The sequence below is a fragment of the Tursiops truncatus genome, chromosome 12, assembly GCF_011762595.2.
Source record: "Tursiops truncatus isolate mTurTru1 chromosome 12, mTurTru1.mat.Y, whole genome shotgun sequence".
In the NCBI taxonomy this organism is placed as follows: domain Eukaryota; kingdom Metazoa; phylum Chordata; class Mammalia; order Artiodactyla; family Delphinidae; genus Tursiops; species Tursiops truncatus.
Genome location: NC_047045.1, coordinates 57620428 through 57636750, shown reverse-complemented (window position 1 = coordinate 57636750; position 16323 = coordinate 57620428). Strand labels below are relative to the sequence as shown.

At 40.5% G+C, this 16323-nt stretch overlaps 1 protein-coding gene across 2 annotated transcripts in view; it reads right to left on the bottom strand.

The window, feature by feature from the left end:
- TMEM200A (transmembrane protein 200A) overlaps nt 1-16323 on the bottom strand; it is a 72765-nt gene that overhangs the window by 43702 nt on the left and 12740 nt on the right. Inside the window, exon 2 of one of the 2 annotated variants that reach the window (XM_073789587.1) lies at nt 4896-4990. The exons of the other annotated variant lie outside the window; for it this stretch is intronic. The gene's annotated coding sequence lies outside the window, so the exon portion shown is untranslated. The remainder of the gene's footprint in view (nt 1-4895; nt 4991-16323) is intronic. 2 annotated transcript variants of the gene reach the window in all.

Sequence of the window (16323 nt, the reverse complement as noted above, 5' to 3'; positions counted from 1 at the left end):
ATAAAGAATCCTGAAGGAAGTTGAAAAGGGGCAAGGAAGTAAGATCATGATTTCAACTGGATACACGCTGGGTTTTTGTTTCCAGAGTTTGTGAAATATATAAGACAAGATCTCTAGTAGGGCTAGGAAACATGATTCTGGAATTAATAGGGAGGTTCTAAGCTAAAGATACATTTTTAGGAATCTTCAGGGTACAGGTGGTATTTGAAGACTGGGTGCAGAAAGTGTTATAAAGTTTTAAAAAAAAGGTGGAGAGAAAGAGGCACCTTTGATCTCTGCCTGGACCTTGAAGCCTAAAGTCTCAAGTATCCAATGCCACTTTGAGTGAACACACTGCATAATTCCGTCAACTATCAGGGCATGGGGGAAAGGAAGATTGAGAAGGTGGTAGCACTAATGGTTTCAGAAAAGAGACTTGAGATTATGGCGGGTCCTTGCCCTTTTGGTCCAGAAGAAAACAAAAAATTCATATGATGAACCAACACAGTTACTATAATTGATTAGTTCTTTAAGTGTCTTTTCCTTTTCTTTCCATATTCAATGCACCTCTGCCCTGTGTGGGAGCTGAGGCTCAGAGAAAGACACAGTGCAGCCTCCTAGGGGCTGGCAGTCCGGTTGGGAGGAGATACAGGCAAGCTGATTATTACATACAAATCCAGGGATGCTGGATATACAGTGATTCTCAATTGCTGGCAACTTTGTCCCCAGAGGCCAAGAGGCAATGTCAGGAGATATTTTTTACGGTTCAACTTGGTCTGCTCTTAACGCTGAAGTTACTGGCAGATGAGACTAAACATCCGAAAATGCACAGGACGACCTTCCACAACAAAGGATTATCTGGTCCAAACAATCAATAGTGGGAAGGTTGAGAAATCCTGCTCTAATGAAGGAGAGCAAAGTCCAGGGCAGAGGGACCGAACACTCAAGGGGCTGCCTTGGAGGATCAGAGCAACCTCAGCATTGGAGTGGATTCCAGCCAAAGGAATCTGCCAGGAAATGAGTGGATATCTGATCTTAGTGGACCCGTGTTCCTTGCCGAGCCGTATTTTTTTTCACAGTCCCAATCCATTATCAGCATTTATTAAGCACCTAGTATATGCAATGCAATCCCCCCATGATATGGAGGAGAAATATTCATAAGAAAGGCAGGGTTCACACTCTTAAGGGTATAAAGAAAGCTAACTTAGCAAGCTTTTTCACATACTTTATCATTTGAACCTCAGAGTAATCCAGTGAAGCAGGTAGTACTAACCTCACTTTGTCAATTCATTAATGGCTCACTGAGATTAAATGACATACTTCAGACCACACAGAACGTGGTGGTGTTGCCCCAAACGCTGATGTCACCCTCTGCTTCTCCTGCCCTCTGCATGATAGCACCCTGCAGAACGCAGCTCACACTCACCCGACATGACACAAGGCACCCGGCATTTCACCAAAACGGGACTCAGTCAAGTTTGCTATTCAGCTACAGTGAAGAACTTCAGAATGCTTCCTGGTTAAAACTAGATGACTGGGGGGTTGGGGATAGGGATAGATTAGGAGTTCAGGATTAGCAGATACACACTACGACCTATAAAATAGATAAACAACAAGGACCTACTGTATAGCGCAGGGAACCATACTCAATATCTTATAACAACCTATAATGGAAAAGAATCTGAAAAAGAATAAATACATATATGTATAACTGAAACACTTTGCTGTATACACCTGAAACTATCACAGCATTATAAATTACCTATACTTCAATGAAAATAAAGTAAAAGAAAAAAAAAGAAAGAACAAAAATAACTAGATCTTGTTTCTCCAGAATCCAAATAACTGAGATAAAATAAGTAAAATTGTATGATTTAATAATTATGTCTGTCAGGGCTGAAATTTTATAATCAAAGAAAAATTAAATTATGTAGTCAAAAATAGTTTGAAGGCTGTTGGGCATTTAATTTTTCCTACAGTTTTTTGGAAACTGATAAAGCATTCAGAGTAATTTTTAGTTAAGCAGAACACCCAAGAAATCAAAACACTTCTGGCCATTCTGGAGGTGTGCTTAATGTACTTGTAAGCAGAATAACTTTTATTAGTAACTCAATTGTCAATACGAGCAATTTTTACCTGGTTAAACCTTCCTAAGGAAGCATATTCACAAGGAACTGGGTGGAGAATTTATAGCTTTATTGTGACAAAGTGGGCCCATGTAATGAGCCCACAGAAGTTTGAACATATGTCCTTTACGTAGCACAACTCACCTGGAAATTTTACTGAGAAAGTTTGAAATTTCTGGGAAAATCTGAAATTCAGTGAATCATCAGAATCTATTGATGGTGTTAAAATCTGGCTGTGATCTCCTATATCTAAAAGTAATGGTTTCTCAAAATTCTAGAGCTGTGTCACTGCTTTCCTCCTACCATACTCAAAAATTTTGGTGGAGGGCCCTGGGATCCACATTAACCTTCTATATTACTCTCAAGTATATGACGTTTACTTTCAATTTTTTATAAGATGATGATACAGTTGTGCGTTGAGGGAGGCAACATAATGTCAAAGGAGCAAGAGCTCCAGTGACAGACCCCTTACTCGATGAGCAACCAAGGACAAGTTCCTTCACTTTTCTAGAATATTCTTAGATGCACAATTGTCACCTCACATGGTGCAGTGAGAATCAAGTGAGAAGGCATGGACAAAGTACCTAGCAAGGTACACAGAGTACATACTAACAAATGTTAGGCATTTTCCTTCACAGAAAGATGAAATTCAAGTTCTAAAGTAATATTTACCTTTCCATTTGGAAAGGCCACCTTTCACAGGGGTCATGTACAGTGGAGCTGGCTTGGTGAATCAAAGTTCCTGCTGCAAGCTTTCCTTAATCCTTTTCTGCAGGCTCACACCTCCCTCTTCCCCTAATGGTACAAGCACGGATATATCTACTCTGCGCATCACTACTCCCAGCATGTGCCTTCACTGCCCTTTTCAAAGTCTACACCTGGCATTCTGGACCATGCACTACAGTAGAACATGCCCTGGGCTGAGAATCAGGAGACCCCTCAGGCCCTTCCCAATCTGCTTCCTGCTTCCACTAATGTTCCACTAATATCCTGCAGTATGACTGGATCCCAATTCTAACTCTTTGTTCTCTCATATGTAAAATCAGAGGACTACATTAGAAGGCCTTCTATAGTCTACCCAAATCTAACAATCTATAGTTATAACCTAAAATTATATCCTAAGGTTCTAATTTGTTGAGAGGCCATGAAGATATCATTGGCTTATCTAATTACCTAAACATAATGAAGCTAGAATATAGTAGTATTTTCAAATTATGTTTATTTTATATTTATATTCAATTTACCTTTATTAGATTAATGATGAGCAGTTGCTTTTTTAATAAGTTTTCTTGTCTTCTCCTTTAACGTAGTGATCAGTGTTAAAATTACCACCATTCAGTGAGTGCCATGAGTTATATAATTTTGTAAGCACACATACCTGCAGAGGTTGATGTAATTCACATAAACTGCGATAAATATGCTTTCTGGAAGGATACTGAAATGCTTCTTTTTTTCAGTCTTAGTGATTTTAGTGTTTAGAACTGATTGATGCACATATGTTTTAAGTACTGGAATTATTTTAAAAAATCAAATATGTACTTAATGTACATAAAAATTAATAGTCATTGTTTCTAGTGACAAGATTGAGAAAGCATGGTTATCTAATTATGCCACTCACTAAATCAATCACCTTATCAGAAGTAGAAAAAATAGGGCTATATGAGTTTAGATTAGGGAGTGAAAACACACATAATCAAGAATGCACATGTAACATCAACAGACACTGAACTTATCTAAGCAATGAATTGTCATACTCTGAAAATAGGTCCCATTTTCCCTAAGGACAGGTATAATACCTCTCTTGATTATTCATTCTGTAGGTTATCAACTTAGGAAGTGTCTATATAGCTAATTTCCTAATGTTGTAATTTAAGCACATATCCTTTCGAATTGTTTTTTTCCCTAAAGAGGGAGGTATCTGATTCTTACATTTGAAAGCTCTTAATATACTTTCTCTTTTCCAGAATAATCCTAGTTCCTTTCACATTTTGCAACATCTTAAGCAGGCCTTATTGCTCACCTGAACATCAACTCCCTCACGGCCCCTTCATTTGGAGATTACTGAAGTGGACATGATGATCTCCACTAGTGTACAGTATAAGGATGTTACTGACATTTAAAATTTCACTCTCCTCTTCTTGGGTGGAACTTGCCTTTCTCCCTTCCACTCCCATATACTCATTATGAAAATGTCCACCTGTGAAGGGAAACTTATCCTGAGAAGTGGAAACTAACTGTAAATTTTCAATTCTCTGAGACACTGGAATACCTACCCTTCACATCTTTGCATTCTTTCTTATTTTCACAAAGGGAAACAGAATTTTTGAAACTTCCAAAGAGAAAACAATTGGACAGCACTCTGAGTCACTCTAATCAGAAAATTTAAACCTAATAAATATACAAAACAATGAATATATCAGAAAATCTCTAAAACAAAAAAGTTTAAACCTAAATACTCCCAAATCCAGTAGCCAAAGAGCCTCACCTATGACTGTTCCAGGGAAACACAGTTAAGGGTATGGAAACTGTACCATGATTTTGGTCTAGAGTTCCCTCTACAGATTTGAGTTCCCTTGGCTCAACCATTTGTAAACAAACTTGAAAAGTCATGTGGTTGAGTCCACATGACCACACTCAAAAGACCACACCCAATGACCTATCCTTCTAAAACACTACCCAGACAAAACAGCCTTTCTGCTACAAAGGAATTATGGGAATTTCCCCAAAGGCCTTTAATGTTATATGATTGATATTTTTATGATAAACACAATAGGGCTGGGGGACACTTACCGACAGGTAACCCCTCCTTCTTTCTTTTCATGCATTTCAGAGTCTTGCACCACCAACTTCACATAAGGAAGACATACTATCACAAGATGATAGAGCTAGAATGGATCATAAAGGTCAGATCCTCTTAGAATTGATAATTAAAGGGCCTTCTCCTACCCACTCACTTAGCATCAGAGGATTATTGATGAATGAGCCATGTTGTGAGACTGCCTTCAACACAGCTGAAAGGTTTCCGATTTAGAAATAGGTTCTCAGTGAGGGAGTGCCTGGGAGTCCTGCAGGGAAATCTATTAAAGGATCTGGCTTTCAACTGCTGCTGCTGAAGAAAAAGGAATACTGACTTTTGAGCCCAAGTTTTAAAATAACAAAGCAAAATTTGCAAAGCAAATTTACTATAAAATGTTCCAAGGTCATACCTGCTGAGATTACATTTTTACTAGTTTCTTTTTTCTTTCTTTCTTCTTCTTTTTGGTTTTTTTTTTTTTGGCTGTGGGGAGGTGGGAGAAAAAGTGTTTCAATGCTAATAGCCTCGAGTAGCTTTTAAAGACCTACGGTTTCTTTCTAGATTTTTTGATGATGGCCATTCTGACTGGTGTGAGATGATAGCTCATTGTAGTTTTGATTTGCATTTCTCTAATGATTAATGATGTTGAGCATTCTTTCATGTGTTTGTTGGCAGTCTGTATACAGACCTACTAGAGAACGGACTTGAGGATATGGGGAGGGGGAAGGGTGAGCTGTGACAAAGCGAGAGAGAGGCATGGACATATATACACTACCAAACATAAGGTAGATAGCTAGTGGGAAGCAGCTGCATAGCACAGGGAGATCAGCTCAGTGCTTTGTGACCGCCTGGAGGGGTGGGATAGGGAGGGTGGGAGGGAGGGAGATGCAAGTGGGAAGAGATATGGGAACATATGTATATGTATAACTGATTCACTTTGTTATAAAGCAGAAACTAACACACCATTGTAAAGCAATTATACCCCAATAAAGATGTTAAAAAAAAAAAAAGACCTACAGTTTCTTTTCTGCCCTAAAAGGGTGAAATACTTTTCCATACTTTATATTTTTCCCAACGACTATACAGTTGCTGTATAAACCCTGATACATACACAGGAGTGAAATACAGGAAAAAAGAATACAGGAAAATTCTAGATAATGTAAATGTAAGAGCCCTTTTCTCGCAAATATATTAACAATTTTCCTTAGAATATCAATATGATTTCAGAAGAACAGGAGTTTCTTTCTCAACTGAAGGATAATATTCTCAGCTGTTCATTTTGCATTTCAAAGCATGACCAAAGGGCAAAAGTTCGCCCTGAAAAACTCATCTGAAAATTCTTCTTATGGTTTATTTATAATAATGTGAGATTACATAGCGTTATGAGTTAGTTGAGGCTCAGACTCTTAGAAAAGGTTTTCAAAAAGGAAAATGACAGGCAAGATCAGTGGTTGCAAGGTTATAGACCTCCTTTCATTCCAAGCAGAACATAATGTAGTTTTACAATTACAGAAGTGCAGAGAAATTAATTTTTCTTTTCGACAATGAGCTTCTAACTAAGGGCATTTCCTTTTGGGGATTTGGGTGGAGAGCAAAGACCTGGAGGAATGAGAGGCAATCCTGCTAAAGAGCCTCCTCAACAAAGTGATCTGCAAACTTTTTTACAGTGAGTGTTTCACCAGAGTAGCAGCCTATCTTTACTGTGCATTATAAGTATTTACTGGAGAAGCTTTGGCAAAATAAGACAACTGCTTTATATAATCAGGTTAACAAAAGCAATGGCCTGCCAAATCCCTGACAATAAACTGTTAGGAATTTAAAGGAACTTCGTTAGATCCCTGAAAGAATAAACAGATAATAAAAATAATCATAGAAAGCCACCTTCCAGGTGACCATGTCCTCCAGGGCCCTGATGTCATCCCACACTGTCGCTCACTCACCTCCGGGCACAGAGTCCCAGTAAGGAGCCCTGGTCCCCATCAGACCTTGCACTAGCTTCAGGCTATAAGAAATTAAAAGTTTTATCATGTGGTCTCCATAACTGATAATTCCTCCAAAATGCATGCATGGAGCAAAATGTTAACAAAGAAAATCCCCTTTCTAGATAAAGACTTTTTTCTGACTACTTTCTTCCATATTTATATCCAAAAGATTGTATTAAACCTGACAGTCTTCCTGTGTTTCTCTCTACCACTGGATGAGATGCTAATAAAGATAAATCCTTTTACGAAAAGATAATAAATGTACTCCAGATGTTAACTGTTGTAACATTAGAAGAAAAGCAAAAATAATCCCCAAGTGTCTGACACCGTGAAGCTTCTAAGAGAAAAAAAATTCCTTCAGAAAACTTTCGGGGATGGTTATCTGCCCCTTGACAAGTTAACAAGTGTGACCCGATCTTCACTTTAAATGTTAAGCTTCATTAAAATAATTCCAAAATATCCAGTGATACATCTGAAAAACAGGCTTTTCTTTCCCAAGATTGCAAAGAAATTGCAAAGGAAAGTTTTAAATATCACAAGAATCAATATTTCCTTTTTAATTAATTAAAAACTATAATTTGAAAACGTTGGTAGCAGACCACATTGCAGCCTTTAGAAAGGTATGTTTATCAAAACTTCAGTACCATGACAAATGTTTATAATAAACTAAAAAAAATTCATAAAGAATAAATTTACTTTTTATAAAGTACCAATAAAGACAACTTACAATGTTGAGAAAGTACTTAAGAAATGACTTCTTCTTTTTTCATATTATTTGAATATATTATTCCTGTAAAATTCTTTGGGTCCATTGGCCCTCAAAGTTTTAATATTTGTCAGAATTATTCAGAAAATTTTTAAAAGAGAATGGTAATCCTCTGTACTCATAATGAAGACAGTATTCACCACTTTCTGATATTCATTTTTATCTCTATGCCAACCAAATGTGATTTGCTAAAACATTAAAAATTGAAACTGAAGACACTTATTGGGTTTTGAGCCTGACAGCTCATACTTTATTGATCAGTATTTTCAGAGAGACCGGGGAGTAATATCTAGATACACAGCTGAGTTATGAACTATGTTTGGGAAGCCGATTATTTGTCACTGCCAGGCATTCAAGTGTTCAACTTTCAGTTTTATTAAGATACCTTCATGGATGTTTCAAAACATCAAAATGAAAAAGGCCAAGAAAAGGACTGGATTATCTACTGTCATTGAACACTCCCCATCTGGCTATGTTTTGGAATGCCAGGATGCCCAGACTTGCTGTCTCATACTGTTTCCACTTCGTGCCTCACACTGTGCCAGACCCTTTACTTACATGACCTTTTATAACCCAACCATGCTTCCAAGGAAGTCATGCTGTCCCACGCTAGGGAGAGTGAACTAAGGCTCAGAGAGGTTAAGTAACTTCACCAAGATCACATAGCTTTTAGGGTGTAAAGCTCGAATTCTCCAGTGATTTTCAAATTATCCCTGGCAATGGGACTCTTTTTTACAAAAAAGAGAAGAAAGCTACTAAGTCTAGGGTAGCTCTTCCTCTGAACTAGATAATACCTTTGGCTTGATAAGACCTGCGCGTCAACCAAGGTGACACTATCCCACCTGATGCTACTACAGGGGTTCATAAACCCCTCAGAGCTGCTGTTTTAATTCAACTGAATTTGACAATTCAAAAATTAGAGAGGAGTCTTAAACATAATAGAACACCACAACTGGCCATAAGGAGCTCACACCATTCATCAGGTAAGAGGGCTTGCTTCCGGTATGGAGTCCCTAGGGGGCCAGAGCAGGTGTCTAGAGGAGCCTGGTCACAGAAGAAACTTAATAGCAGGATCTTAGCAGACTTGGGAGCAGAAACTTGGCTGCTTGGTGCGTCTACCTTGCCCCTGCCCCGAGAAGACAGAGAAAGAACCTTTCTGGGCGTGGGGAGGCAGTACTTCTTTTGTTTTTTTATTGAAGTATAGCTGATTTACAATATTATATTAGTTTCAGAATTAGTTTCATTACAAGATAATGGCTATAACTCCCCATGCTATACAGAATATCCTGGTTGCTTATCTTTATGTTATGCGTAGTAGTTAGTTTGTATCTCTTCATCCTATACCCCTACTGCTTGTGGGGCTGCTGCCTTTCTTGAGACCCCTGTCCACTGGTCTCCAAAAAGCTGAAGTGGTTCTATTTTTTGGTAACATTCCTGGTGGTACCACCACCAATAGAAAAAAATAATTCCCCTTCCACTCTCCATTCAACTCTTTTTGTTGTCCTGGGGGAGGCATTAGGTCCACTTTCACTACTTATACACTTCAGTCTAGAACAGAGACAGAAGGTAGAAAAGTCACTCTTTGTGGGTCAGGCTTAACTGCTGGCATAAGCAAAGCATCTCGAAGGTGCAGGAAAGTGCAACCAACTCTCCCAGGAGAGGCAGGGGAAGATGCCACAGAAGAGGTGTAATCAAGGTGGGTCTAGAACGAAAAGTGCTTGCACCCTCCCCCCGACACCCCAAGAAAGGATTTCATCTTAGGTAACAGGCAGAGATAACAGTTGTATCCCACAGACTGTGTGTGCAAAACAAAGGCATGGTGGTGGGAGCCAGTGGAGAAAAAGGCCAGGAAAAGGACTGGATTATCTACTGTCATTGAACACTCCCCATCTGGCTGTGTTCTGGAATGACAGGACGCCCAGACTTGCTGTCTCATACTGTTTCCACTTCGTGCCTCACACTGTACCAGACCCTTTACTTACATGACCTTTTATAACCCAACCATGCTTCCAAGGAAGTCATGCTGTCCCACGCTAGGGAGAGTGAACTAAGACTCAGAGAGGTTAAGTAACTTGACCAAGATCACATAGCTTTTAGGGTGTAAAGCTCGAATTCTCCAGTGATTTTCAAATTATCCCTGGGCAATGAGACTCTTTTTTTCAAACAAAATCTCATTTAAATCATAAATAGCCCAGATAATCAAAAGTTGACTCTATATTTAAAAAATATCTTTGAAGGGGAGCCACTTCAGCCAGGTGATAGGGATTCTGGAATGAACGGAAGAGAAAATGCAGGTAAGAGATGGGATCCCACTCAGAGATGGTCCAGCAGGTCCGGGAGCCAGCCTTTCAAAAGTTAACCTTTAATTAGCAATTCCTCAAATCGCATCGGCTAAACTATAGAACTAAAGGATAAGGACCATATAAACCTTTCTGGTGCCTACACTTAAATTTAAAAATGGCACTCTGCCTCTTTCCACAGACTGCTTTTATATGTGCACCTCGACAGAAAAAAAAAAAAAAAAAGGCTTTCTCCCACTCTGCAGGAATAATATCATGCTATAATGTGTGTCTGACATACCACAAGGCAGCTTAGGGACTGTCACTCAATGTACTGCAGTTGTACAGAAAGATGGCTGACATTCTAAAAGAACTGCACTTGCAGAAAAGTTACTGGAGTCCCCAGCACAGTAATCCAGGGCTGACAGTTATTTCTCATTCATCTTCTGCACCAGACATAGTTATCCACAGGGAAGTCAACTTCCATGACTAGTTTATAAAAAGTCCTCTCTGAACCAGAAAACGGCCCCACTTCTCTCCTCAAAGGTTATCTTCAGAAATGGTTCACGCAGAGGCACAGATGTGGGAAAAAAAATTGTTTTTTGGTTGGGAGCGAGCAAGAAGACATATCATCAAATATAGCCAGCAGTATCTGGCACTACTTCTTAGGACACATTGCTGTGAAGGTCTTATGTAACTGATGGACACTTATGCCAGGACGGATAAAACCAGTGGTAAGTTCACCTTCCATTCAAATAACAAAAGAAAGGTGCCAAAGGAGGTCTGGAGGATTCTCATTGACACAGGGGACCCTGGGCAGCAAGGTACAAACTCCCAAAGGACTCAAAGTCCAGGAGAGTTTTTTATTATATACTTTTCAATCATAACTTAAGAAAGTACTATGGACATAATAGCATTATTAAGTGTTTTGATAACTTCATACTATAAATAAGGTCATTCCTGAATCTTAAATAATCTTTTAATATGAAGAAAAATGTTAAAAAATGAAAAGACTACATTAGAAGATTAGAGAAAGTATAAATGTAGTTAATCCCCTCTAATTTGACAATGCGCACACAAGGGTGATTTTAATTTTGCACATTAGTTTCATGTACTACTGGTGAATTTCCACTGTGTCTTTTCCTGTAGGAAAATACAAAAACAAGGATGTGATGCTCCCTCAGGGTCCACTGTCACACACAGAATGGGCTAAGCTGAGCTCCCAAGTGGGGAGGCTAAAGGCAACCTCAAATAACAGGTGTCTTTTCTCTTCAATTTTAACGAGCTAAAATGCAATTGTAATAAGAGCCAGGGTAATCCTCTGAGTCTTCTGCTAGCTATCCAAGCAACTCTCTTTTAAATTATATACTTTCCTTATAGTGTCCTGGAAAAGAAAATAGCTTTAAAATGCCTGTCACATAGATAACATATGACCTAGTAATGCTTTAAAATAAAGTTATAAAATAAATAAGTCCTGGGGAATGTAATGTACAACATGGTGACTATAGTTAATAATACTGTATTGTATATTTGAAAGTAGCTGAGAGTAGATCTCAAAAATTCTCGTCACAAGAAAAAAAATTTGTAACTATGCGTTAATTTGATGGATGTTAATTTAAGTAGACTTATTGTGGTAAGCATTTCACAACACATACATATATTAAATCATTTTGTTGTATACCTAACTCATACATTATACATCAATTATGTCTCAATTTTTAAAAAGTATATATGGGGACTTCCCTGGTAGTCCAGTGGTAAAGAATCCACCTTACAACGCAGGGAATGTGGATTTGATCCCTGGTCAGGGAACTAAGATCCCACATGCTGTGGGGCAACTAAGCCTGTGTGCCACAACTACTGAGATCACGCACCTCAACTAGAGAGCCTGCCTGCTGCAAACTACAGAGCCCACGCGCTCTGGAACCCGCACGCCACAACTACAAAGCCCACGCGCCCTGGAGCCTGCGTGCCACAACTAGAGAAGAGAAAAACCTGTGCACCACAACTAGAGAGAAGCCTGCACGCCGCAACTAGAGAGAAACCTGCGTGCCGTGGCGAAAGATCCTGCACGCCACAATGAAGATCCCGCATGCTGCAGCTAAGACCCGATGCAGCCAAAAATAAATAAATCTTTAAAAAATAAATAAAATTTTAAAAATAAATAAAAATTTTTTAAAAATTTAAATAAAAAATGTATATGCAAATGCTTTTAAAAGTTCAAAGACCTTCCAAATTGGAAGGCAGCAGTGGAATTGATAGTAGGAATAGAGGAGTAACCAGCATGATAATGAACATGACCTTCAGATATGCTATTCTATCATGATTTTTTTGTGAAGGTATGATTCGTGCATTTATTCTGTTCTAATTTAGCATCAACAACTATGACATGGAATTCAAAAAAAGATTTTCAGCAATTTCTAATCCCATTTCACCCAAAAGTTTATAGGTTAAACTACATCACGGTTGCACTTGTAAGTTTAATTGGAGAAAGAAATTGAACCTAAATCTTCAGAAAGGGCTCAGCAAGGAGCAGGCAAACAAAGCTTTCTTGCTAATACCATGTACCTTTCATGAATGACATCACACCGTTGGCTTTTCTCCTACCTCCAGGGCTGCTACTTCTCCGTATGTTTCTCTAACCACCCTTAAATGTGGAAATCTCCAAAGCATGCTCCTAAGTCACCTTCTTTGTTTGGTCTCTATCCTCTCCAGGACTTTATTACCAACTACAAGCTAAGGACTCTCAAATTTACATCTCCATTCTAAATTTATCATCTGAGCTCCACACTCATCTGTCCAAAAGCCTACCTGCCCTTTCCCCTGGGATATCTTACCTGCAACTCAAATGTAACATGTCCAAAACTGAACTCATGAACGGAACTTAGGAAAAGTCTTCCTTACCTATATGAATACTAGCACCATCCATGCTAAAATCTTGGAGGATCTTGGACCACATTTTCCCACACGCTCTCAGTTACCAACGTCTGCTGGTTCTGCCCTCAAAACCTGTCTTTACTCTGTCCACTTCTCTTGAACATCACTGCCACCACCCGATCGAAGGCCCTGTTATCTCTTCCTTTATGCATTCTTGCTTCTTCCAACTCCTTCACCAGGAAACTCCTAGAATGATACCTAAATGCAAATCAGTTCATGTCATTCCTCTTTTTTGCAAAGCCTGCTCTTTGAATCAAGTATCAAACCCTTACCACTTCCCTCAGGGCACAGCATAATTGCTGGTCCAGCTTACAGCTTTTCCTTCCACCGTCTCTCCCCTGCTCACTTTGACCAATAACAGGGCTTGCTTTCTGTCCTTCAAAAACAACCCAACTCCTTCTTTCCTCAACCTCCCTGCTTGGGTTTTCCTTTCTGGCAAGCATCTTCTCCAGACAAGTTCCTCTCGTCTCTGGTCCCATCTTACAAGACATTTCTCAGGGGAGCCTTCACTGACCCTCTGACTCACGAACCTCTCTCCTAGCAACCTGTGTGTCTTTATGCCACGAGTCACACTTATTTTTTTTTATATAAATTTTATGTATTTATTTATTTATGGCTGTGTTGGGTCTTCGTTGCTGCTTGCGGGCTTTCTCTAGTTGAGGCGAGCGGGGGCTACTCTTCGCTGCGGTGCGCGGGCTTCTCATTGTGGTGGCTTCTCTTGTTGTGGAGCATGGGCTCAAGGCACACAGGCTTCAGTAGTTGTGGCACGCGGGCTCAGTAGTTGTGGCTCGCGGGCTCTAGAGCACAGGCTCAGTAGTTGTGGCGCACGTGCTTAGTTGCTCCGCGGCACGTGGGATCTTCCCAGACCAGGGCTCGAACCCATGTCCCCTGCATTGGCAGGTGGATTCTTAACCACTGCGCCACCAGGGCAGTCCCACACTTATTATTTATGATGTAATTTTTTGCCCCCATTACTAGAGCATAAGCTCCCTGTCCACCCTGTGAACACAGCTCGCTGTTCCCCCTGCACCACACGCAGTCAGTAACCAGAACACAGGAGTTGCTCCATGAGCATCTCTTGACCAAATGAATGCTGATATTTAAGGAGGTTTTCTGGGCATGCTCCAAGTCATTAACCCTGACAGTCCTGGTTCTTATTAGGTAGCTAATCTCAGGCCAAATATCACAGTGTTTCTCCTCCTTAACCCATGTATGTCACCCCATTCTTCAAGAGCCAAGATCAGGAGGAGGAAGGCCTGGATTTTTTTTTTTTTTTCTTTTAAGCGGGGGCCACTCTTCATCGTGGTGCGCGGGCCTCTCACTATCGCGGCCTCTCTTGTTGCGGAGCACAGGCTCCAGACACGCAGGCTCAGTAGTTGTGGCTCACAGGCCTAGTCGCTCTGCAGCATGTGGGATCTTCCCAGACCAGGGCTCGAACCCGTGTCCCCTGCATTGGCAGGCAGATTCTCAACCACTGCGCCACCAGGGAAGCCCCGGAAGGCCTGGATTTTAATCCTGTATCTGCACCTAATACTTAGTAAGTGAACTTTAGCAAAAGCGGACTGCCTTTCCAGACTTCAGATTTCTTACTGTTGTATGAAAAAGTCTCCTCATGGCTCTCACACTCTGGATCGGTGAATGCAGTTTCCAATCTACAGCAAAATTCGGCTCACACCCAAAGTAAAACGTATCCTTTGGAATTCTCTGGGTTATTCTTGCTTCAAAGTCCTTATCCGTGTCACTTTCATTTGATCACATCACTGCTGAGAATCCTGAACTGGAGTTCAGGCCCATCAAGTCAGGCCTACAGCTGATGGGGCAGAACACCTAGGCCTCCACTCGCTGCACATTCCCTTCTGAGACTAGTCAAGGACCATTGGGACTGAGCCCAGCAAAGCCCCCACTGTAGGTCAGGACCCTGGCAGATGCCTCTTATGCTACTCAGAGGAAAGCCCAAAGTTCCCTCGTGGCCCCAAGGCCCTCTATAAGCCTCTGCTCTGTTTTTTTTTTACATCTTTATTGGGGTATACTTGCTTTACAATGGTTAGTTTCTGCTTTATAACAAAGTGAATCAGTTATACATATACAGTTATTGGGGTATAATTGCTTTCCAATGGTGTGTTAGTTTCTGCTTTATAACAAAGTGCATCAGTTATACATATACAGTTATTGGGGTATAATTGCTTTCCAATGGTGTGTTAGTTTCTGCTTTATAACAAAGTGCATCAGTTATACATATACATATACATGTTCCCATATGGCATCTTTGCTATTCAAACATTCCAAGCCAACTCCCACCTCTCCTGCGGCCTCCTCTGGCCTTTGCACCCTCTGCTCTCTGCCTGGCACTCTCCTCTCCCCCAGACGTTCTAATGAGTCCTTCCCTCCCTTTCATTCAGGTCTCTGCTCAAACATCAGGCCTGATCACAGGGGTTTTCCGTGACCAGGCTACACTACCCCCATCCCAGCGTTCTCTGTCCCTGAGCTGTGCTTCATTCTTCACATTACTTGTCACAAGAAAGTATACGTGTATTGTCTCTCTCCCGAGGGACTTCATTTTGTTTCCTGTTGTATATCCAGTGCCTAAATTAGTAGGTATTCAGAAAATATTTATTGAATGAGTGAATGGATAAAGCAATGAATAAGTGATGCTCTATTAGCAACCGAGAAGACAGCAGATCTAAAGCTGCAGGAGTATGTGAAGGTCTGGAGGAGTGGTGCCCACGAGGACATGCAGGGCAAGCTTGGGTCCCTAGACCCCAAGGCTGGTGAGCCAAGGGGGCAGGGTTCATGGGGTTGTGTGTTGGAGGAGGCAGGGGGATGTTGCCAGTCCCTGGGTCTCCTGCCAAGTGAACACTGAGTCACTGGCAGCTGGGGAACCCCCAGGGTAATATCAGTAGAAATGAGAATCGGGACGTAGATGGCCTTGTTGCCAGAAGATGGATGGCACGTGCTGCCTTTTTTTTTCTTTGTCTCCTTTTTGTAATCTGTCTTTAAAAAAAAAAACCTAACCAAATTCCACATTGAAGGCTTCTGTGAAATAATGCCCAGTTTCACTCATTACCATCTCCTTTCCCCAAGCTTAGACTCAGGGAGACCCAAAGATCATCTTTCAAAACTCTCACCCTTGCTCTAAGTACGTACCAGATTGCTCTCTGGACTGTGAGTTCCTCGCGAGAAGCCTGTTAACTTCCAGAACCGACCACAGTGGATGGCACTTGGCCCACTCTCCATAAATGTCTGATGACTCAATAAGTATATTTTGAACTCGGTCTCCCGTAAGACAATGAGCTTAACAAACATCACTAATTATATGCTATTATCATCTACGTTCCACTACGCCAGTGTTGGTAGAAGAGTTCTGAATAGAGGTTGGTTCAACGATTGGGAGACTCATAAAATAAAGAAGGAATTTCCACATGTGTTAAATAGAGTGTGATAAAACCAACTGTTGCTAATG